The sequence below is a fragment of the Piliocolobus tephrosceles genome, chromosome 11, assembly GCF_002776525.5.
Source record: "Piliocolobus tephrosceles isolate RC106 chromosome 11, ASM277652v3, whole genome shotgun sequence".
NCBI lineage: Eukaryota > Metazoa > Chordata > Mammalia > Primates > Cercopithecidae > Piliocolobus > Piliocolobus tephrosceles.
In genome coordinates, this window is record NC_045444.1 from 68,133,521 (window position 1) to 68,158,594 (window position 25,074).

Consider the following 25,074-nt stretch of genomic DNA (forward strand, 5'->3'; position numbering starts at 1 on the left):
CTTATCCTTCTAGCCACTCACTTTTGGATCCTGTTTAGTTGTTTACATTGACTCTAAGAAAGGCTCTGTCAGGTGAATACGTCAGGAGTTATTTTTCTATCCTCTTATACATGAGAAACAGGCAGAGTGTGGCAGGGTCAGGCAGGATTCTTGACTAGAGTTATTTCTATTGGACGATAATTTTGTAACCCTTTATTCTCCCCAGAGTTATCCAAGGTAAGGGTATTTATAAAAAAAATACTCAGACTAATTTTTTTCCCATTCACTTTTAGTGTTAATTTAATATATGCCAATGTTTTATACATTATGGAGAACAATATAATTTGAGCCTGGCCAGGAACAAATTCTTTTTATTTTTGTAGTTATAAACATGATTATAATATGTATTAGAAGAAATACGTATCCAGCAACCCCAAATCTATGATTTCATATCTATTATTGCTTAGGATGAGGCAAGTTTAAAGTGTGAGTATATTTTAGGTTTATTTAAAGAAAAATATAGTAGAAGTGGTACCCCCAAATCACAAAAGTAATATATAATTGAATGAAAGTTTGGAAGCACTAATTTTTGTTTTGTTTTTGTTTTTGAGGAAATGATAATTTTATTGGGATTGGTAACCACTTTGGTTATGTAGGGACAATGCGCCCATTTTAACAGATGCATATTTAAATATGAAAGGATAAAATGACATGATGTGTGAGATTTACTTTTAAATACATAAGCCAAAACAGACATAAAGCAAGAAAGAAAAATTACAAAATATTGTTAGATAAATCAAGTAGCTGAAATGTTCAAGAAACTAGGTCAGTGGTACTGTGAGATGTCCTATATTCTGGATTTGTCTCTGTTTTTTCCTGGCACTATTTCTTTCTTTCTTTTTTTTTTTTTTTTTTTTTAGTTTATTACTATACTTTAAGTTCTGAGATACCTGTGCAGAATGTGCAGGTTTGTTACATAGGTATACACGTGCCATGGTGGTTTGCTGCACCCATCAACCTGTCATCTTCATTAGGTATTTCTCCTAATGCTATCCCTCCCCTAGCCCCCACCCCTTGACAGGCCCCCGTGTGTGATGTTCCCCTCCCTGTGCCCATATGTTCTCATTGTCTTACTTCCACTTATGAGTGAGAACAGGCGGTGTTTGTTTTCTGTTCCTGTGTTAGTTTGCTCAGAATGATGGTTTCTAACTTCATCCACATCCCTGCAAAGGACATGAACTCATTCTTTTTAAGGCTGCATAGTATTCCATAGTATATATGTGCCAAATTTTCTTTATTCAGCCTATCATTGATGGACATTTGTGTTGGTTCCAAGTCTTTGCTTTTGTGAATAGTGTGGCAAAAAACATACGTGTGCATGCGTCTTTATAGTAGAATGATTCATAATCCTTTAGGTATGTACCCAGGAATGGGATTGCCAGGTCAAATGGTATTTCTAGTTCTAGATCCTTGAGAAATCACCACACTGTCTTCCACAACGGTTGCACTAGTTTACACTCCCACCAACAACGTAAAAGCGTTCCTATTTCTTCACATCCTCTCCAGCATCTGTTGTTTCCTGACTTTTTAATGATCACCATTTTAATTGGTGTGGGACGGTATCTCATTGTGGTTTTGATTTGCATTTCTCTAGTGACATGCGATGATGAGTTTTTTTAATCATATGTTTGTTGACCGCATAAATATCTTCTTTCGAAAAGTGTCTGTTCATATCCTTCGCCCACTTTTTGATGGGGTTTTTGTTTTTTTCTTGTAAATTTGTTTAAGTCCCTTATAGATTCCGGGTATTAGCCCTTTATCAAATGGTTAGATTGCAAAAATTTTCTCCCATTCTGTAGGTTGCCTGTTCACTTTGATGGTAGTTTCTTTTGCCGTGCAGAAGCTCTTTTGTTTAATTAGACCCATTTGTCAAGTTTGGCTTTTGTTACCATTGCTTTTGGTGTTTTAGTCATGAAAACTTTGCCCATTGCTATGTCCTGAATGGTATTGCCTAGGTTTTCTTCTGGGTTTTTAGGATTTTAGGTTGTACATTTAAATCTTTAATCCATCTTGAGTTAATTTTTGTATAAGGTGTAAGGAAGGGATCCAGTTTCAGTTTTCTGCATATGGCTAGCCAGTTTTCCCCAACACCATTTATTAAATAGGGAATGCTTTCCACATTGCTTGTTTTTGTCAGGATTGTCAATGATCAGATAGTTGTAGATGTGTGGCATTATTTCTGAGACCTCTGCTCTGTTCCATTGGTCTATATATCTGTTTTGGTACCACTACCATGCTGTTTTGGTTCCTGTAGCCTTGTAATACAATTTGAAGTCAGGTAGTGTGATGCCTCCAGCTTTGTTCTTTTTGTTAGGATTGTCTTGGCTATAAGGGCTCTTTTTTTGGTTCCATATGAAGTTTAAAGTAGGCTTTTTCTAATTCTGTGAAGAAAGTCAATGGGAGCTTAATGGTAATAGCATAGAATCTATAAGTTACTTTGAGCAGTATGGCCGTTTTCATGATATTGATTCTTCCTATCCATGAGGATGGAATGTTTTTCCATTGGTTTGTGTCCTCTTTTATTTCCTTGAGCAGTGGTTTGTAATTCTCCTTGGAGAGGTCCTTCATATCCCTTGTAAGTTGCCTTCCTAGGTATTTTATTGTCTTTGTAGCAATTGTGAATGGGACTTCACTCATGATTTTGCTCTCTATTATTGGTGTATAGGAATGCTTGTGATTTTTGCAAATTGATTTTGTATCCTGAGACTTCACTGAAGTTGCTTATCAGCTTAAGGAGTTTTTGGACTGAGATGATGGGGTTTTCTAAATATATAATTGTGTCATCTGCAAACAGAGATAATTTGACTTCCTCTCTTCCTATTTTAATACCCTTTATCTTTCTCTTGCCTGAGTGCCCTGGCCAGATCTTCCAATACTATGTTGAATAGAAGTGGTGAGAGCGAGCATCCTTGTCTTGCTGCACAAGACAAGGTTTTCAAACGGAATGGTAGAATTTTACCCATTCAGTATGATATTGGCTGTGGGTTTCTCATAAATACCTCTTATTATTTTGAGATAAGTTGCATCAATATATAGTTTATTGAGTGTTTTTAGCATGAAGTAGTGTTGAATTTTAACAAAAGACTTTTCTGCATCTATTGAGATAATCATGTGGTTTTTGTCATTGGTTCTGTTTATGTGGTGGATGATGTTTTTTGATTTGTGTATGTTGAACCAGCCTTGCATCCTAGGGATGAAGCCGACTTGATCATACTAGATAAGCTTTTTGATGTGCTGCTGGATTCGGTTTGTCAGTATTCTATTGAGGGTTTTCACATCGATGTTCATCAGGTATATTGGCCCAAAATTTTCTTTTTTTGTTGTGTCTCTGCCAGGTTTTGGTATCATGATGATGCTATCCTCATAAAATGAGTTAGGGAAGAGTCCCTCTTTTTCTGTGTTTGGAATAGTTTTAGAAGGAAAGGTACCAGCTCCTCTTTGTATCTCTGGTAGAATTTGGCTGTGAATCCATCTGGTTCTGGGCTTTTTGGTTGGTAGGCTATTAATTACTACCTCAATTTCAGAACTTGTTATTGGTCTATTCAGAGATTTGATTTCTCCCTAGTTTAGTCTTGGGAGAGTGTATATGTCCTGGAATTTATCCATTTATTCTAGATTTTCTAGTTTATTTGTGTAGAGGTGTTTATAATATTCTCTGGTGGTAGTTTATAGTTCTGTGCGATCAGTGGTGATATCCCCTTTATAATTTTTTATTGTGTCTATTTGATTCTTCTCTCTTTTCTATTTCATTAATCTTTCCAAAGAACGAGCTCCTGGATTCATTAATTTTTTGAAGGGGTTTTTGTGTCTCTATCTCCTTCACTTCTGCTCTGCTATTAGTTATTTCTTGGCTTCTGCAAGCTTTTGAATGTGTTTGCTCTTGCTTCTCTACTTCTTTTAATTGTGATGTTAGGGTGTCAATTTTAGATCTTTCCAACTTTCTTTTGTGGGCATTTAGGGAAGTACTGGTTTTAAATATTGTCATAGCAAACAACTTACGTGTAAGTGTTACAGAGTTCATTTAACTGTGATATAGATTTATGCATTCATAAATAAATCATGTATGTTGTATTTTTTAAAAGTCTTTATATGCTTTTTCAGCTACTATCAAAAAGCAGTTTAACTGCAAAATGAATAATAGAAAAAGCATGTCTACTCACATTAAAGTGTTTATATACATATACAGTTTTTAGTATTTGCTTTCTCTGAGTAAGCAGAATGTAGAAGAAATGCCCTTACTTATTTTCTAAGTCAGTGATTCCAAAAACCAGTCCTCAAAGCTCCATTAGTTGCAATAATTAAATAAGAAATATTTATGTTGCTGAAATGTCTATTTTGTCTATGTTAACAAAATTGTTAGATTTTATGACATCATAACATTTTGAAGAACTGTATCAGAGAAGAGCTTTATAAAAATGCGGGGGGGAATGTTCGATTTTAAATGACATTTTAAGTAGTAAACGTCTCACATAATTCATACAGCAATGCAGCATTGTCCTGTAAATTGTGAAATAATCTATATGAATGATAGGTGCCTGATGACATTTTGTAAAGAGGCTACCACTCAACTGTAGGTCGTTCCTTGACATTTATTTTGTGGACACAGACATTGTGTGTAGGGGTGCAGTCACTTCCCCTACTGAGTATAATAATATATTTCATGCAGGCAATGGAGACTTGGGCTATAGAGGGAAGATGAACAAGAGAGTGGATTAGAGAGAAAAGTAGGCAAAGGAGGGAATTTGTAACTTGCAGACAAGGGAAAAATTCTTGATGAAGTAAATTAAAATGATAATGAATTCATCTTTGTTTTTAATTTCTTACTCTACAAACATGACTTAACAGGGTTTTCCCTTTTCTCAGAATTTCAGTAACAATGAAGCTAACTTTAAGGAATGAACATAGAATCCCAGCAGTATATAAAATTATTATCATATTAGCATCCTAAAAGTAACAGAATATTAGAGTGTATTCAGCACATAATTCTTCTGAACAAGTGTTAACTTACAAGGCAGACAGGTACCAGAAGTCCAGCTGAAGTTTAGTGACATAAACTCGTAAGGTTTGTGGAGCACATTACTATGACTTTGTTTTCAAGAAGTGAGAGCAGTCTACAGGCGCTAGCATTTTCTGAGCTGGAAAATGAGTCAGAGTTCTGGTCTATGTCCTTCATTTTACAGGTAGAAAAAAGTGAGGCCTAGAGAATTTTTCTTCAAATTTACACTTAGAAAGTTCAAAATTGTGTTATGTAGAAAATTATTTGGCAGCAAATAAAAGAAAAAAACAGCAAACAATGGTGTAGAGGTATGTTTATGTCAAGAAATAAAATGTCTAGAACTGGAACAGTGAATTAAGATGCCAACAAGCAACAGGCAATTTTCATTTTCCTTAACATTCTCAGAGTTATAAACTCACATCTCAACCAAGCTGCTGCTCCAGGCATCTGGTCGGTCCAAGTAGAAAGAACAGTGGGAAGAAAAGGGGGAAGAACCAATAGCAAAGAAGCAAAACTTTTTCAGAAACCTTCAACTAATGTCTCATGGGCCAGAACTGTGTCACCGGACTATCCCTTGATGTAATGGTGTTGGAGAAAGTAAATATTTTTAACCAGGTGCCTTGCCACATCCCAGCTAAATTAGGGTTCTCATTGTGAAACTGAGCGTAGGTATTTGTTGAACGTTCAGCACTATCTGATTCCCAAGTGAACAGAGTTTTGGGATTTTCTTTTCCTTAAGGCATTTAAATGAACCACAGACAGTTCATATTTGTCAAGGAGTTGAAAATATTAACATTCTATAGGCATTTTTGCTAATTAAAAATGCATATATTAGGTAATGTGGGCTGGATAGAACCAGTCAGATATTATTAACTATTCTATGCTGTTTTTCACAGGATTATTTGGTGAAGTTTTAAAAGGTATCCTTTACAAACACAAGACCAAAATTCAGGTTCATTATTGAATAAATATGTATGAATACCTATGACATGCTAAACATTGTTTAAGTGCTGGGGATTCTAGGTATTAATAAGATAGTCAGAGTCCTTAAACTCATGGGTGTATATTTTAGTGTTTGAACACAGTCAAATGCATGTAAACTAATACAGTAATGAAATCACTTCTGATAATGATAAATTTCTGGAAGGAAATAAAACAAGGTAATATTGCAAAAGGTAGTGTCTCCTTTTTATCAAAACTGTGTGACATTGGGCAAGTCCTTTAATCAGTCTAGAACTGAGTTTTCTGCTCAGTAAAATGTGGAGAATGATACAATAGAAGATCATATAATCTTGTCAGGGCCCCTCTGACTCTAAGATCTATTTCTCCTTTCTAATTTTCTTATAAGAACTGCAGGCAAGTTGTAAAGGAGAAAAGAAGAGATCGGAAAGCGCAGTATTATGAAAATATGGGCTCAGAAGAGAAAAGATACCTGTGTGCTTGCATGACAGCCAACAGAATAAAATTGCTTGAGTTAGAAATGCATGAACACACACATGCATATGTATGTATGTATGTATGCATGTATGTACGTAATAAAATGAGCATTGTAACCAGTTGATTTCTGTCTTTAAAAATTTCCCTTTAGAAAATGACCTAACTAGTGACGATCTGTTTTTTGCTTGTTGTTTGTTTTTAAAATTTAGAAGTTCTTCCAGGAAAACTTTCCTCTTACAAATCACTAACTGGATAATTGACTCTATCCTAGCACACAAGCTTTGTTGCTACTAAGTGCTGCATACCAGATTTTTCCCTTTACAGAGATTTACATGACATGGTATTAAATCCTCTGGAAAGTTTCCACTGTGTTCTGAAGTATTTTCTTTTTCTCCTCCAGGTGCAAAATGAGTTGATAACAACCAGAAGTTGACTTGTTAGTGCTGTGCTTCTACTTGAGCTTGGAAAAATCCCAACACAAAACAAACACCACCTCCGATTCCATCATGATGCCACATTGCTTCCTACTGGATTACCTCCTGAAGCACTTTAGATATTTCATACATAAGTATTGACATGTTTTTTGGAAGCTGGTTCTTCACTTATCGCTTTTTTCTAATAATTTATATTACACCATTTGCCAAGTTCTTCCCTGTGGTTTTAGTTTATTTCTCTCTACTACTAAAAAAGGGATCTTGAGTGTAGGTAAATTTTAAGTGATTCATTTTTAGTTTTTCTAATTCTAGAATCTGAGCCTTCTCTTACAACAGGAAGTCTTTCAAACACATTTTTTTTGTTGTTGTTTCTTTTTCAAATTCCACTGTGTTTACTTATTGCTTTGTTTCTTTTTCAAATTCCATTGGTCTTGATTTAATTTAGTTCCACAAATTTTATTGATAGTCTACTACCTGCCAGCTACTGAATTAAACAGCAGACTTATAAAAATACAAAGGTTATTTTATTGTCGTTGCCATCTTGCTAGTAAAGATTTGTTCAATTATTTATAATTAATTAAGTGGCTTCACCTATGTTTCTCTGTTAATAATCACATTAAATATGTATGACAGGTAGGATTTATATAATAGATAAGAAAACTAGAGGCCAAAGAAAATAAGTGGCCCCAAATGAACCAATAATCCTACAAACGCTTCCACTAACTAGCCTCTGACCTGTTTGAGTTGTGATAGATTTTAGGATAGAAAAGCCCATTCTCCTTAGGAGCCATAGACTTTTATTCTTTCTTATATTGTCTTATATATTGACTTAGAGCTAAACTTCCTGCAATTCAGACATAAAGCATAGGCAGATACTTTTGCTAATGAGGCTAAGGTGGGAAGAAAACTCTGAGTTCTACTTCAAACTGAGATGGCCTATAAGAAATAAAAGAAAGTAAATAAAGAAGTAAGTAAGTAAGTAAGTAATAAATAATAAAGTAAAGAAGTAAAAGAGAAATAAAAGAAATAAATTTGAAACTTTTAAAAAATTATTTGGTTCATCTAAAAATGTTTCCTATGGGTCTAAATCTATATTTTAAAAATAACTTTTATGACGTAAAATGAGAGAATTGCTGAGTTTATGACAATCTTAGGTATAACCTTTTCTTAAAGAACAAGACATCGATCTTTAATTTATTTCCCTTTCTTGATTTCTCATAAGTTGCAAAACAAAAATAAAAATAATTTCACAAATTGTTCATTATCAGTATCCTCCCTACTTGCCCCAGGATTTAAGTACTAACTTTTAGTTCCTAATCCTGGACTTTCTATTGCCAAAGAAATAAAAATAATATGAAAAAGCATAATCACCCAGACCTACATGCGGAATTGTGGATTATGCTGTAGATATTAGATCATTGAAAGGAACAATATACTACTTAATGAGGGCCAAAGACAACATTCTACTTGCTGTTCCCTTCAAGCTGAGGAATGAGTTTAATTGACTTCAAAGTCCCATTATTCTCAAAAGTAGCAAAGGTACAACATGGCTTGGTAGGAATCAAAGGAGGGAACAACAAGAACTTAAAAAATAGTTTGCAGATGGTTGAACATCTCTTTAATAATTAGAGAAGAATATTTTTTCTTTCTTTATTGTTTACAAAGACCAACATTTTTCAAGGCCTTGCAGTAGACGAGTGAGTCTCCTGTTACATTTCTCCTGCAGCATATATTCTGTGGATGTGTTTTCCTAAGCAGACTAATTATATTACCATATGTTGCTCTCTTCTTTTGCCCTAATGAAACATAGATTTTTCTATTTTGAATTTGTCACCTGTTTGCTACATTTGTCAAGTGTTTTAAACATTACATTGGTCCTTTATTTGCTTTTGAGAACACCCAATATTCTAAAAATTAAAATGACATGAAAGTCAATTCTAAGATAGGAATTATACTACTAAATCCTGGACTTGCATATGATAACAAGCTTGAGCTACACATTTTCATTGTCAGAATAAATGGAATATATAGGAAGGAGTTAATTACAACTGCTTAGTACCTAAATAAGATTTTTCAAAGTGTTTTTTTTTTTTTTTTGTAGTATTGGCAGAACAGTGTTAAAAATTAGACATTTTCATCATAAACACCCAAATCTGTATCTGTAAAAGATAATTTAATGCAATATTTTGGGGAAAATATAGTTGCCAAAATTAATCACCTTGTTTTCATTCATTGTGCAATGTGGAGTTAAATTTTTTTTCTATTGAGCAATGTGTGTGTGTGCGTCTGTCTATAATTTATATATGTGTTTGTATACATCTCTATATACACAGGTATGTGTATACAAAATATGTATATATACACATATATAAAAATGTACACTAAATATATATGTGTATATACATAAAATGCTTTGCTATACAGAAATTAAAAAGAAGCTTTTTAAAAGAAAGAGAAGAAATTTAACCTGGTTTTTATTAAATTAAGCACAGAGAATAAAACTTCACTAAAGGGCCGGGTGCAGCGGCTCAAGCCTGTAATCCCAGCACTTTGGGAGGCCAAGGCTGGCAGATCACTTGAGGTCAGGTGTTTGAGAATAGCCTGGCCAACATGGTGAAACCCTGGCTCTACTAAAAACACAAAAATTATCCGGGCATGGCAACACATGCCTGTAGTCCCAGCTACTCAGGAGGCTGAGGCAGGAGAATTGTTTCAACTGGGGAGTTGGAGGTTGCAGTGAGCCAATATCGTGCCACTGCACTCCAGCCTGGGTGACAGGGTGAGACTCCATCTCAAAAACAAACAAACAAACAAAACCACTTTACTCAATAAATACCTCAAAAAGTTATAATTTCTGCATTCTCGTCTGTTAGGGAGAAGCCAGGTGAGAACAGAGGAGGCTATCCAGAGTAAACTGGACACAGTAATAGAGGTGAGGAGGTCCTCACAAAGGGCGCCTCTGGTGGAAAGAGAAAGACGGCCAGAGGGAGAGGACCTGAGGGAGGGCAAGGCCAGCTCCTTCCCTCTCCCTCTCTGGCTACGCAACTTATTCTTAGCAGCTTCCTGTCCACTGCTGCTGAGTCATCGCCACATGAATATGTCTTTTGCACCATAGCTATTTTCCTTTTGCCCCCATTTCTATCTGAGGAAAGGTTTGATGATTATTTCAGTATTGACTCACTAGACTTTTAGACTGCATCTGACTGACCATTCTTATTGAATGCATCTGTTCCTCTCACATGGACAGTGTCCACATTATGAAAAGTCCTCTCCTTTTTCATTTCCTCTGCAGAAAGCTTGTTTTGCTAATGAAAAGTCTGTGAAATCGGGGAAGTTTGCTGCTCTCTCTCTCTCTCTCTCTCTGTGTGTGTGTGTGTGTGTGTGTGTATGTGTGTATGTGTACATAGTTTTCCTGTTTGAGAAACTGCTATTGTTGCTTCTCAGTGCACTTGGATGTCTGATGACATTTTTTTATTTAACGAACAGTCTAGGAAATATAAAGGTTACTGTTATTTTATCTTTATGTTGATATCTTTCTCTTTAATATTTGCATTAAAATTGTTCCTCCAAATAGAATAACTACATGATAAAGCAACCAACCAACAAATAAACATATCCACCTATACCTATATATGTAAATCTATATATTAATCTCTTTCTGTATCTAATTAATATATATGTATAATTTAGCCTTTCCTCTCAAGCAAGGACATAAGTGGTAAATTAATGATAATATAATCTTTACTATGGAATGACTGGTCTACTCTGCATGGAGCAACCTCTCCATCATGTGCACTTTTAAGATATTGCTACTGAAGTTAAAGCCATGCTATGCTCTTGAAACTGTAAATATCAATTAATTTTAAAAGAAAGAGATGAAGCTCTAGGTAGGTTTTTATTTGTATAGCTCATATTATTTCTGTTTTTCTATGTGTCAGGTGATATTCTCAGAACCTTATATAGAACATTTCATTTAATAATTCCAAAAGTACCTATTAGATAGGCACTCTTATTATTTCCATTTTATAGATGAAAAAATGTAAGCTTGTCCAAGACCATAGCACTGGTAAATGACAAAGTTAAGTCCAAAATTGAACTGAAGGCCAAATTTCATGAAATATCTTGGGTGAGATATTTCTTGCCTCAGGTCTTCCACATAAAATTTAACAAATTTAATGGTATCTGGATAAATACAAAATAATATCATTTTCTGTTCATGAAGGGCCACAATGGGTCAGGTACTGTCTGAACCCTTCAAATATTCTTTGTCATTATTTTACCATTCTATCGAAGTATTAATGGTTAAGAAATGTCTTCAGATTAGGAAATGTTAAGGTTAGCAGCTACCAACCAGCAATGACTAAGAATTAGATTCATGGGCCGGGTGCGGTGGCCCAAGCCTGTAATCCCAGCACTTTGGGAGGCCGAGACGGGCGGATCACGAGGTCAGGAGATCGAGACCATCCTGGCTAACATGGTGAAACCCCGTCTCTACTAAAAAATACAAAAAACTAGCCGGGCGAGGTGGCAGGTGCCTGTAGTCCCAGCTATTCGGGAGGCTGAGGCAGGAGAATGGCGTAAACCCGGGAGGCGGAGCTTGCAGTGAGCCGAGATCCGGCCACTGCACTCCAGCCTGGGCGACAGAGCAAGACTCCGTCTCAAAAAAAAAAAGAATTAAATTCATTATTGTTCTAAGTTCTGTATGGTTCCATTATTAATCATCAAGGCTGTAGGAAATCGACTAGGAAATGTGGGCTTTTCTCCTTAGCAAAGTCTAGGATTTGCTGTTGCGAACATATCTCTACACCTGGAAGCCCATCTCCCCAAGCATACAGGCAAGAGAGAGATGAAGAGATCTTATTATTTCTCTCACATAATTCAGGTTTGCTTTTAGTATGCTATTAAGAATTAACGCACTCCTCATTTGTCTGCTCTGAGAAAAAAAAAAAAACATAAATGGCCTTTGGAATTTTGCAGATCTAAAGTGCTTGAAAAGTGGGTCTTATTTTTACTTAATTAACTGGAGATGTTATCTGAAAAGGACTGACTCAATCACATACCAAGCAGGACAAATAATAATACACTTTTCTTCCCTGCCTTCATTCATTTATTCACATCCGTTTATTCAACACATATTTACTGAACACTTAATGTGTGTAAAACTCAGTGCTTTTTTCCCTAAAAACCCAGCAGCAAGTGTATGATGGAGAGCTGCAATTCTCTCGCACAGAGGGATAGCAGATCAGCGTTCATCCAAAGAGGAGATGGAGTTCTGGTTAGAATAATGAGAAGAGGCTTTGCGAGAGAGCGGGCAAATGCATAGCTCCTTAGAGGAAGGAGGGACTGTGACAGGTAAAGATGGCAAAGGGTGCAGCAAGACTTAGGCAGAAGAGTCACTCAGTGCAAAGGCATCAGGAACAGTGAATACTGTAATGAAGGCTATAACTGAAAATGGGCTGGATTAGGCAGTGAGGGACTTTGAACATCGTGCTAAGGAGTTTAAGCTTTACCTGCCGGCCAGTGGCTCTCAAAGCGAGATCTCCAGTCTACTAGCATTAGCTTTGCTTCAGGCCCCATCCCAGACCTACTGAATCAGAATCTCTGGGGATGGGGCTTAGAGTTCTGTAGTTTAACAAACCTCAAGGCTGTGCTGATGCATGCTAAGGGTTGAGAACCAGTGCTGTAGCCAGGCTTTTCAAACAGATGTGTGTACTGGGAATGAGTGGCAGGTGTGCTGGAGATGGATAGTGACCTTTGCAGTCCTCAGGGTGGCTAGCAGGGCCTGGGGAAGCTGGAGCTCCTGGGCTGACTGTCCCTGGCAGAAGCAGCCTCATTCTTTTTCCTAGGGAACCAAGTTCTTTGACCTGAAATAGTAGTGCTGTGTAGAGCAGGCCTGTGGGCCAAACTTGCCATGTAGCTGGTCTTAGCATGTTCTCTCCTCACCAGCTAAGAATGGTTTACACTTTTAAAGGGTTGTGAAGGAGAAAAGGAAGAGAAAAGAGAAGGATCAGAAGAAATAGAAGGAGGAGGAGGAGGAGAAAATGATGAAGGGGAAGGAGGAAAAAGGAAAGGAGAAGAGGGGGAGGAGGAGCAGCAGGATGAGGGTGGTATAATGGTATGTGCCTTGCAAAGCCTAAAATATTTACTGTCTGACCCTTTACAGAAAAATATTGCTGACCTCTGATGTAGACAAGGAGAAATTATTTTTAAGAAGACGAGCAATATGTCCAAAGAATTCATTAGGGAGATTTAGCATAATAACAGTATACAGAAAAGACAAAGTAAAAAGAGCTAGAAAGAGAAGCCAAATGTTCAAAACAGGTAAAGTGTAGACTTGAGCAATGCAATACTCTTTGATTAGAAAGAAGAAATGCGTCTATAATCCTTAGAGAAATTATATGCTTTAACTTTAAATTGACCCAAGCACAATGCCATGGCAGGTTCTCAACAGCTGAAGAAATCATAGACTTTGTCAAGTTCAACAATCTTTTGAAGTTTGGTTTCGTTTTGAAAGAGTAAAACGATGCTGAGGGCATGACCTCTGAAATCAGAATCCCAAGCTGCATCTTCCAGGATGGAAGACCATGAATGCATTGCTTCTCCTAGCTTTGTCTCAGTCCTTCCCTCTCTATAAAATGGATTTAACAATAATGTTTATCTCTTAGGATTGCTGTGAGAAATAAGTTGGTAGAGACACGAAACTTAGAACTTAGCAGACTTATGTAAGCACTCAATGAATTTTAGTGATTGCATGTTCAGATATAAAAACTGTAATTACTTTTGCACCAACCTAATAGGTTTGCCTCGCATAGCCAGGAACAAATGCCAATATAAATGAACAAACAATAGCTAACACTGAAGTACATGAGTCAATAGGCTCTAAGTTCCTTACCTCTATCAGTATACTTAATTGTCACAATGACCTTAAGAGGTAAACCCCGAAGGGCTTCAGGAATGTATAGCTGACTTCAACTTAACGAATTCAATCAAAAGCAGTCAGGCTATGCTGTATGCAAGCTGTGTTAGGCTATAGGAAAACAAAGTAACAAAACAAACCCCTGACCCATGGAATGTCTAGTCTACCTTGCAGACTAAGTGAAGAATGCCATGTAGATGCTATCTGTAACAACAACAAAATGGAGTTTGTTTACAAATAAGAGATAAATGCATGTTACTTTTGTAATCTGAGACAAATGTCATTCAAACTATCACTTAAAAGGCACTGTAGCTGTCATTTGCTCCTGTTTCTCAGTGGGAAGATTGTGATTTCAATGAGTGGAGCAGGAGTTAGAAAACAAGGAGTTTAGAAACTTGAAATCTCCAATTTATTTTATGTGTGTTTTTTTTTTTTTTTTTTTTTTTTGAGATGGAGTCTCGCCCTGTCACCCAGGCTGGAGTGCAACGGTGCTATCTCCTCTCACTGCAAGCTCCACCTCTCGGCTTCAAATGATTCTCCTGCCTCAGCCTCCCAAGTAGCTGGTACTACAGACAAACACCACTAAGCCCGGCTGATTTTGTATTTTTAGTAGAGACAGGGTTTCACCATCTTGGCCAGGCTGGTCTCAAACTCCTGACCTCATGATCCGCCTGCCTCAGCCTCTCAAAGTGCTGGGATTACAGGTGTGAGACACTGCGCCCGTCTGAAATCTCTAATTTAATATTTACACAAACACACACATACTAAGGTAAAATTCATGATGCACAGGAATATTCTTAATTATAAATAGATATTTTTATGTTCACTTGTTCATATGCATGTATGATATTATTCATCAGAAAATCAATTTTCAGTAATGAATTCTAGTGCACTTTAATAACTTTTGGGATAAGCACATTAAAAAGGATATATTTTATATCTATATTTAGGTAACAATTTAGAAATGGCAAGATGGAATGCCAATGAAGTTGAGGGTAAAAGTAAACACTTTGTCAACATCCGAAGTTAAGGATTTTGAAAAAAAAAGTTTTTTTTTAGGGGGTGTGTGGTCTCTAAAAGATAATTTATAGGATCATATCTACAGAAAAAAGTTTGACTTGGAAAAAAATAGATTCCTGCTCTTCGTATAAACTCTTGCTCACTACAGATCTTCATAATAATAATTTTTTCTTCCATATATATGAGATCAGGAAGATTTTATATATGTGTGTGTATGTGTATACACCTCAGCTGTGTATTTCAAGATATAATATCATTTAGTGGCTATTATTGTTTACCTTCTGGAAGTTTATTAAACATGCCTTGAGTCTCTGTTATTTTAAAATTTAAACTTACAGCACATGGATTAATACTACAGCTCCTCGGTTTTGTACCTCCTCAAGAAACACCTGAAGGCATGATGTTGCCACATAAGTAGGGCTTTCTGAGCCTGGTTTTGGCTAGAGAAAAGCTGAATGTTGTGAGTTTTGTATTTATTTAATTTAAAAGTCCTCGTGGTCAGGGGAGGCTCCTGAGAATCCTATGCATGCTTCAGCCTTTTTCAATGTGCAAATCCCAAGCAGAAAAAAGACACCCACAGAAGAAACAATTACACTGTTGATTGGCTTATGATGGGATGCAAATACAGGACTCAAAAAGACAGAAAGTTGTACCATATGCAGAAAAATTTGCCCAATCAAATTCAGTTGCCCAAAGCCAATGCTTCTTCAGTAAACCAAAGAACAAATGTCATCTCACACACTGCCCATCTTTTTGCCCTTTCAGTTCTCCCTCATTCCTACTGCCTAATATGAACCTTTTTCTCACTGTGTGGTTCACCCCATAGTTTCAGATGAAATGAGGTCTCCCAGCTACCCATCCCGCACACTCTCTGGGCTTATGTCGCTGTGAAAATACACCCAGCTCCCTTTCCTTCTATAAACCAATCTCAGCTCCCTGTTTTCTTTTTTTTCCCTTGTATATTATGTTTCTGAATTCAGATGACTTGCTGCTTCCAAAGTGAACACAAACTCTTTTCCTTCCACTCTAGACTTGGCAATTAGCTCTAATGTTTAATGTCCTCTCCCTCATCCTATCCCATACATTTCAAGCATATTCTCCATAACTTTTTCTATATTTTAAGGTTTTAAAAAAAGCTGACAGATAAGAGTGAAACACATCAAACTATGTTTTTAGGTTAACAGTTATGTATTTGTCACTTGTGCAAGGTAAAGTTGACCTTCGTATACTATATAATTAAAATACAATATTTGATAGGCCAATGAAAACAGGATCAATCAACTATGTTAATGTCTCTTATTAATAATTTTGCTATCAAAGATTTTTTTGCTCTAAAAGCCATATGGTCATGCTCACACATTTAATGTCTTTCTTCCAAGTCCTTCTCTAATTATCCATGTAAGGAACCACATTTCATCAATACAGATATATACACCTCATTAAATGACACAAGAGCCTGAACCTTTAGCCTTTGTTCCATGATGTTTGCTGATAGATCTGAGGAAGGGTACAGGAGTCAAAGTCACTTATTAAAAACCTCTACTGTGAAGAAAAACAACCTTGTATTTAAGTGGCTAGTAGGTACTTAGAATTATCTCCATAGTATGTAATGACTGTCTAGAACCGTGATTTGTATAGAAATTGCATAGTTACCTTTGTAAAATGCCAATTCCAGTTTAAAAGAAACCTGAGATTATTTTTAAGAAGTTCACAGGTGTGGACCACATTTTAAGTAACAAGAATCTAGAGTGAGGACCAGTGGTTACTTTTGAAAAGGATATTTTACAGTTATATATTAAGCATGGAATATGGCTTCCCCCATCCACAAAAATAAAAGACAGCTTGTCTACAGTAATACGTGGTTAAATTGGTCACCAAAGCACACACAATCCTGCTGTTGGTCACTGAAAATTCGGCCCTCTCAAAGTGGTAGTTTTTAGGGACAAGAGCCTGCAAAATGGAACAAAGAGTAAAAAAGGAAGGTAATGAATATAACAAGTAGAAAAAACATGACAGATCCTACTTCAGTGGCCAGAGGCAACCTAGCCTAGTGGTTTTGAGTCAGACTCCCTTAGACTTCAAATCTGGGTTCCTCTACTTACTAGCTGCTTGACCTTACACAAATTATTTTACCTTCCTCTGCCACACTTCCTTACCTATAATAAGGAATAATAATGTCTTACAGAGTAGTTGTAGGAAGTAAAAGAGATAATGTAAGAAAATAATATAATGCACTAGTATGACTACAATAAACAAACACTACATAATTATACTCTTTAATTGTCAGAGATAAAATATATCAACTGAGATGCAAACGAAACTCTCCAACCTTCGCACATATTAAGCAAATTACCTAGAAATTAATTAATGTTATTAAGGGATAAAAAGCCCCAACTAGAGCTTTAAACATAATATTGGCCCATATATAGTAAATGTATCTTAAATATTTACAATTACCTCCAAAGAAATTAAAAGAATAATGTAATAATGAAGGACATTATTAGGTGTTTGCTTTTGTGACTCTAAAATATACATTGTCTTTATTGTCTAGGACTTGTACTAAATGGTAGATAAGCTTTGCTGTATTTAGAAAAACATTTAAACAGAGGACAGAAGGCTTAATATATTGTAGCTTCCAAAGGAAATACATGTTTTATATCTAAATTATATTTCTAAATATAAATACAGACTTTTATATTTAAAATATAGCCTTTGAAAGCTTTTGATATTAGGTGGAAATGCATCGTGTAATCATACTTAAAGTAAAAAATTCAGCTAAGTGTCACATATTTGATGACCAGTTAAGTTTTTACATCTTGTTCTGGAATTCATTGGCTTCATAGAGACACAGCCTAAGGTTTCACACATACCATGCCAGTTACTCTTATTTCAATTAATTGAGACTCACTGGGTCTTCACCTTGACTCAACACTCTTTGCTTCTTTATTCTTCTCTGATGTTGCCTTATTCACGTTGCTCTTCTTCACAGAGCTTTTCCTTCTGCTGTGCTTCTGCCCAGCCCCACGTGGATGTTGTAGAAAGAAAACAAGGTGCCGGAGAAACACAGAACCAAATCCAGTGTGGAGTCTGCCAGTGGAGACCTGTATGGCCTTGGACAAAGCTTTTTCTCTGAGACTTGGTTTCCTCTGCTTATATCAACACCACTTTACTGTATTATTGTGAGGATTTGAGATAATATTGTTAAGCATTTACATGGAGGCCACACATGGAAAATAGGCAATGGTTATAAACTTTTATTTTTATTTGTTAAATGCCAACTGATGCACCACTTAGTCTTGAAAGCTCTGAAGACAGAAGCAGTTTTTTACCTCCTCAAATATACATAGGTGCATTTTATTTGCAACTCATTACATTTTTATGTGGCATTTTAGTTATCATGTATAAATTATAGTCTGTGTAGATTATCTCCTTTATACGACTTGAAATTTCTAGAGGAAAGGTTTCCATATTCATATATTCATATTCATGGTGCATATATTCATATATGCACCATGCTTCTAGCCAGGAGCTTATGAATAATAGGTATAATAATAAGTAATTCAATCAGTATTTCTTTAATGGAGCAAAAAGCACTTTCTTACAAAACTCCTATCAATTTTTAAGTTGGTCTCCTTTGGGTTTCCCCCAATTTCTCCAACTTTTCAATGCCCCACTAAATTGAATTACATAAAACGCCAAATGTTTCACGAAGTTTTCCCTCAAACATGATTTATTTAGCAATCACATGTAATAAGAAATACAGAAAAATACAGCATAATAAAAACACAAGAATTGTAGGTTATCATGTTAAAAATTAAATAAAAGCGGTTTCGGTTAAATGAAAAGGCATATAAACTCCAAGATATATGTGTTGGGAAGCTGAGGTTAAAAATGCAAAGCAGGACATTCAAGGCGCAGCAGCCTAACCTATCAATCCCTCTCTTCAGATGGCCTCAATAGTAATGTTTGCAGAAAGGACAGGCACAGATAACCTCCACTCTGACTTTCTACTAATTAGTGCTAAGTAGTAGCTGTCTTACAGAGAGGAAAACAAAGGAAGAAATATAAAAGCTTAAAAGAAAAAAAAAGGCCTGGCGCGGTGGCTCAAGCCTGTAATCCCAGCACTTTGGGAGGCCGAGACGGGCGGATCACGAGGTCAGGAGATCGAGACCATCCTGGCTAACACGGTGAAACCCCGTCTCTACTAAAAATTACAAAAAACTAGACAGGCGAGGTGGCGGGCGCCTGTAGTCCCAGCTACTCGGGAGGCTGAGGCAGGAGAATGGCGTGAACCTGGGATGCGGAGCTTGCAGTGAGCTGAGATCTGGCCACTGCACTCCAGCCCAGGCCACATAGGGAGACTCCGTCTCAAAAAAAAAAAAAAAAAAAAAAAAGAGAAGGAGGGAGTGTAGCAGATAGAAAGAGAGAGATTAGGAAAATAAGTACAGCAGCAGCATGACAATTCTTCTGAAGGAGTGAAACTTTTTTTTTTTTTTTTTTTGCACTCTCTCTGGAAGTTTGGTCACAGTGCTTTATAAGTCGCATAACCTGGGAAATTAGGTTAAAGCCATGTACAGAAATTGACGAATTCTTTATATTCCTCTACTTTTTAGTAATAAGGTCTTATAGATCTTAAATATTGATAGAAACAAAGTGGATATGCCTCCTATGACATTTAAGAAGCAGTATTTCTATTTACTTCTTTGAGAGATTCTAGAGCTTTACTGAAAGACAACTGGCTCAAATAGGAACAACAGTAATTACACTCCCCAGATAGACTCTATTTTAAATGCACAATATTTTCTAGCTGGTAAATAGCTTGCTTTAAAAAGACATTAAAAGCAGTAGTTACAGTCTCTCCATAAATAGAAATAAAAAGTCCATTTGAAAGGACAAAAAGTAACCATGATGTACATATCTATCAATGTTTTTCCCAGCACATTATTATAGATCAATCTTACCGCTTACATTTAAAATATCAATTACATTGTAATGTTTATGATAGAATTCAATTATTAAGCTGTGTTTTGCACAAGATTCAGGTGACACTAAAGCCAAGGATCTATTCACAGAACAATTAAAAGCATTTTATACAGCCTACATTCAAATATGTCTTAAATTACAATGATGCATACTAACTATGCATATAGAATATGGCTTACACATTAAAAGAGATCTAAGTTGTGAGTTATAAAATCTCACCACTTAGGCTTAAAAGCTTCCGATTGTACCCTTTTCTAAAATATTGCTTAACATTGTGGAACCCAGGAAGGAAGCAGGTGCAGCAGAAAACTCATTAGGATGGATGGATCCTCCTTCGCATGATTTAATTGATGGCTACTCTTGATTCTTTCCAGCCAATTTTTACCTTTCACAAAGATAAATTCACTGAAGCTCAAAATCATTGCAATGCTTGTACAGTGAAAAGTTACAACATCTAATTGCGCTTGACCTTTCTTGTCAGATAACACATAAAGGTAGTTTTTCAGCTTTGAGCAAAGGAAAGGGTTTGCACATGCTCAGGCAAAACATGACAAGGAAGCAGGGCCTCTGAGGGCTGCAGTTTGTTTCTGTGTAGTAAAATATAAAAGTCACGTCAAATAATGTTATCTGTACAGAAAAGTGTGAGTTTTCATTTTCATAGACATTTTTGAACACACACACACACACACATTCTTGTCTCTTATCTCTTGACTGGGAATGTATTTTGTTACATTCTGATGGGATAAACATCCCACTGGCAAATTTCATTTTCCATTCTAGTGTCTGTCTCCACCAATGGCTGATGGTCTTGTTATCATGAACTGTAGATAGCATGTGACTTACTTGTAACCACATCCATGGAGGTAATGCATTCGTGCTTTGAAACCATGGGGCTGGACGCAGGCTGGTACACGGATTCAGAGGAAGGTTTCACTGCCATTTCCCAGTATGAGAGTTTACAAATGCAGTGTTCATCAGGCCACCTAGCTGGGGATCTAATGCTCCACTGTTGGATTGTAGCATTGCTTTGATGCTTCAACCAGCTCCTCAGCATCCCGCCTGTCATTCTGTTCCCATGCATTTAAAATAAGAAGGACAATCTAAATAGTCTCTTCCCCAGCACAGCAAAAAAATTTTTTTCCATAATGTTGTTTTTGCTTCCTTTTATTTAAGACCTTGAAAAATTTATAGTTATAGCACTCTGTGTAAGACAGTGCAAGGAAGTAAATTTTAAAATATCTCATCTTCTGCACATGCATTGCACAGTCACTATGACAGGGTAAAAGCAAGAAAAATTAAAAAACTGTCCGACTTTTGTCTCAAAAATTTCTCTGGCTTGATTGAAGAAGGCCAAATTGTGGAGGGAAAAAAAATGGCAGAAGCACTGGCCAAAAACTCTGATAAAAACTTGAGTGTATTTATTTGACCAGAGTTGCTAGCTCAAAATTTATGTTCTTCTTAATTCCTTGTATAGGAGTCAATTAAAATGGCCCAATCCAATTCTATGTTGAAAGAGGAGCTACAGCTTTGTGGAAAGTTGGGAATTTAGGATGTTTTCATGCTGTTTTCATTGTCCTGAAATAAAATCCAAATGAAAATGTAGATCAGAGAAGGAAGAGCGGGGAGTGGTTGGGCACATGCTCGTCAAAGAGTACACAATTTCAGTTAGATAGGAGGAATCAGTTCAAGAGGTCTACTGTAAAACATGGTTACCGCAGTTAAAAACCAATGCATCATATTCTTGAAAACTGCTGCTAAGAGAGTAGATTTTAAATATTCTCCCCACAAAAACAGATGAGCATGTGAAGTAATGTTAATCACATATGTTAATCATACGTTAATCAGCTTGATTTAGCCATTCCACAATTTCAAAAAAAATGTTCCCACCATTTTTATTTGTGAATTTAAAAATAAATAAATAAAAAGAAAAGAAAACATAGAAACTGAAGGTCATCACTTAGTCATACACAGGTATCAATTACTGTGTGGCAATTCACATTGCACTTTATATACCTTGTCAAAAATAAGGGATTTCTTTTTTTTTTTTTTTTTTACTTTTTTTTTTGTGAGACAGAGTCTGGATCTGTCGCCCAGGCTGGAGTGCAGTAGCGCCATCTCAGCCCACTGCAAGCTCCGCCTTCCTGGTTCATGATACACTCCTGCCTCAGCCTCCCAAGCAGCTGAGACTACAGGCACCTGCCACCACGTCCTGCTAATTTTTTGTATTTTTAGTAGAGACGGGATTTCACCATGTTAGCCAGGATGGTCACGATCTCCTGACCTTGTGATCCACCCGCCTTGGCCTCCCAAAGTGCTGGGATTACAGGCATGAGCCACCGTGCCCTGCCTGCTTTCTTTATCTACTATCTTTCTAATAGAGAGTGGTTTTATACCAGTTAGAATTTCTCTTCCTATTTCTGCTCTGGGTGTGTGTGCGTGTGTTTGTATATGTGTGTGTTCAATCCCAGTAAAAACTGGCTCTCTAGATCAGACAGGCATATGGGCCTGGCAGGGAGTGTAAATGAGTTAAGTGGGCCAGTGTGAGTGTAAAACAACTAGACTCACAGGGACCATAGTCAACTAAAGAACATAAGCCCTGCCTAAAGACATTCCAAAAGATATTTTAAATCAGTGTGAAAGCTCAGGCAAGTCTACTGACTAAATACAGCCCACAAATCATCAATTTTTGATCTTTTGTTGTATAGCACACAACATTAAACAGTAGGCTATGGTCACGATAGGGAACACTTTCCTCCCAGTGCATAACAGGTCTGACAGTGGCTTGCTTTTGAAATGCCAGAATCTCCTGACATATCTTTCAAGAAAGATCATGTGATAAATGATATGCCATTAGCTTTTTAAATAATAAAGCAGCCTGGGATTATATATCCAACCATTCTATTTTATTTCCTTTAATAAACAAAAACATAAAAGAAAAATTTAAGCAAAACAAAACACTTTCGTGGACTAAAATCTCTTAGAAATGGTGGTGAAATTTTACAACAATGTGAAAAGTAGATTTCAAGGGCTTTTTTCTTGTCCTAGGTGTAGTGTTGCACATTGATTTATGAAATCTCAACACGGCACAGATTTAATTAGAGCTCAATATTTTCTGGGAAAGTGCCTCACAGTGGCACCTACACATTGAGAGCAAAGCAGGCAATGGCTTTCAGAGACATGGCCAGGCTGCTATAGCATCCTACACTTTCTGTGATTGCAGCCAGCAAAGAATTAGCTATCAGTCACAAAGAAGGTGTGCTAAATTTGCAACAGAAACCCTGCAAGCCCAATCTGACCCTCAGACATATTTTTTCTTGTCCACAAAGCATTTCAAAAAACTTTGAGTCAACAGGAAAAATTGGAAGAGTTTACATTAAGAATCTTTCTTAACCACTAGAAACAGCTGTCAACACTGGGCCCTTGCTCTTTCAGAGTAAAAATGTGTCAGAGCCAAAGAGTGGCTGACTGTAGCCTTCAGATTGGGAGTGCTGTGTCCTCTCTGTTTCCAGGACTGATCACTGCCTGCTATCTCCCAGACACCATGCCTGAGTCACAGTTGCCAATTGTCACCACTCTTGTTGTTTTTAGACCTTGCCCACTTCCCTCATTTAAAAGACCTACTTGTTTTTGAAGCTATGTGAATTTCTGTCTGAAGTTTGAGTAAAGATATTCCAACAATTAAACTTTGCACCAATTAACTTTGAGATAATTCCTTTAACATATATTGAAGGACTGTATCAACTCAGTTGCAGCAGAATTCTATTGAGGTTACGTAATTAGTGAACATACAAAATGTATAAGGTGCTACTGAAGACCACATTTCCTGGAAGACTGTGCACCAAAGACAGGGCTTTCTCAAACTGAGAAGGAAGCTAAATAATTTAATTAGCCTTGACAAAAAAAAATTGCCAAATTGTTACTCGGGCTTAAATATTATATTTAGTTTGAGGGGGCTGCAAACTGTTCTAGCTTTGGGGTTTTTTTAGTTGAAAAATGTAAAAAGGGGCTGGGTGCAGTGGCTCATGCTCACGCCTGTAATCCTAGCACTTTGGGAGGCCGAGGCAGGCAGATTGCCTGAGCTCAGGAGTTTGAGACTAGCCTGGGCAACATGGTGAAACCCCATCTCTACTAAAGCACAAAAAAATTAGCCAGGAGTGGCGGCGTGCACCTGTATTCCCAGCTTCTTGCGGGGCTGAGGCAGGAGAATTGCTTGAACCTGGGAGGCAGAGGTTGCAGTGAGCTGAGATCGCGCAACTGCACTCCAGCCTGGGCAACAGAGTGAGACTCGGTCTCCAAAAACAAAAAAAAAAAAAAAGAAGGAAAAAGAAAAATGCAAAAAGGTACTTCATTAACTGCCAACTGAATCTCATCAAAACCTTTTCTGATGAAATGCCAGACTCTTACTTACAGATATACATTTATATATATACACACACACGCATATATAGATATACAAATGTATGCATATAAATTGCCTTAGGTATTTTCATACAATGAACAGTTATTTTTACAAGTGTATTGGTAACCTGTTATCTACACACAATTTTTGGAAAATTTTCATAAATATTTAAGATCCGTTATCATAAATGTCTAGGAAATGTTGATCCTAAAGTTTTGTTTGGATGCTATGTGATGTATACTGGCTTGAATATGACCTGTAGGAAAAATTCTTAATTTTGTTGTACTTGGTTTTGTAAAGATACACATTTGCCAACAAAACCCTTTGTGACTTAAAACATCTATAAATATTCCACTGAATTAGTTTTCCCTAAAATATACCTCCGGGGCTTTACTGTGTATCATGAGGACATAAGGAGTCTTCTAAAATTATCATGGGCTCTCGAGGTAATAAATTTATAGTCTGGATAGACAGTAGGGGGAGGAACTGGTGTAGCATATAAAACAAATATATTTGTTAAAGACAGACAGGGGTTTTCATTGCTGAATAGTCACTTTGAACTCGATTTCTTTCCAAGCTTTATATACAAAATAGGGATCACACTCACTAACTCTGGAATTGTTGAGAAGATTCAGTGAGATAATATATACAAGATGTTCACCACAGTGCCTGACACTTTATTGTTGCTATTAATGAAACTATTCTTATGAATAAAAGACAGTTTTACAACTAACTGTCTTTGTAACTCAAGAATATTGAGGAAGAAATTATTTTAAAAGCGAATCACATTTTAACACTTTCATATCTGAAGTAACAGCTGTGGAAGTAATAGCAAAATCTCTAAGGTTTG

The 25,074-nt window shown here is 36.5% G+C and overlaps 1 protein-coding gene across 3 annotated transcripts in view; it reads right to left on the minus strand.

Moving 5' to 3' along the window:
* Nucleotides 1–20,973: 20,973 nt before the first annotated feature.
* PDE1A (phosphodiesterase 1A) overlaps nt 20,974–25,074 on the minus strand; it is a 404,293-nt gene continuing 400,192 nt past the window's right edge. The window contains exon 15 of one of the 3 annotated variants that reach the window (XM_023212370.2): nt 20,974–21,400. The gene's annotated coding sequence lies outside the window, so the exon portion shown is untranslated. The remainder of the gene's footprint in view (nt 21,401–25,074) is intronic. The other 2 variants (XM_023212377.2, XM_023212368.2) reach the window with 2 other exon arrangements.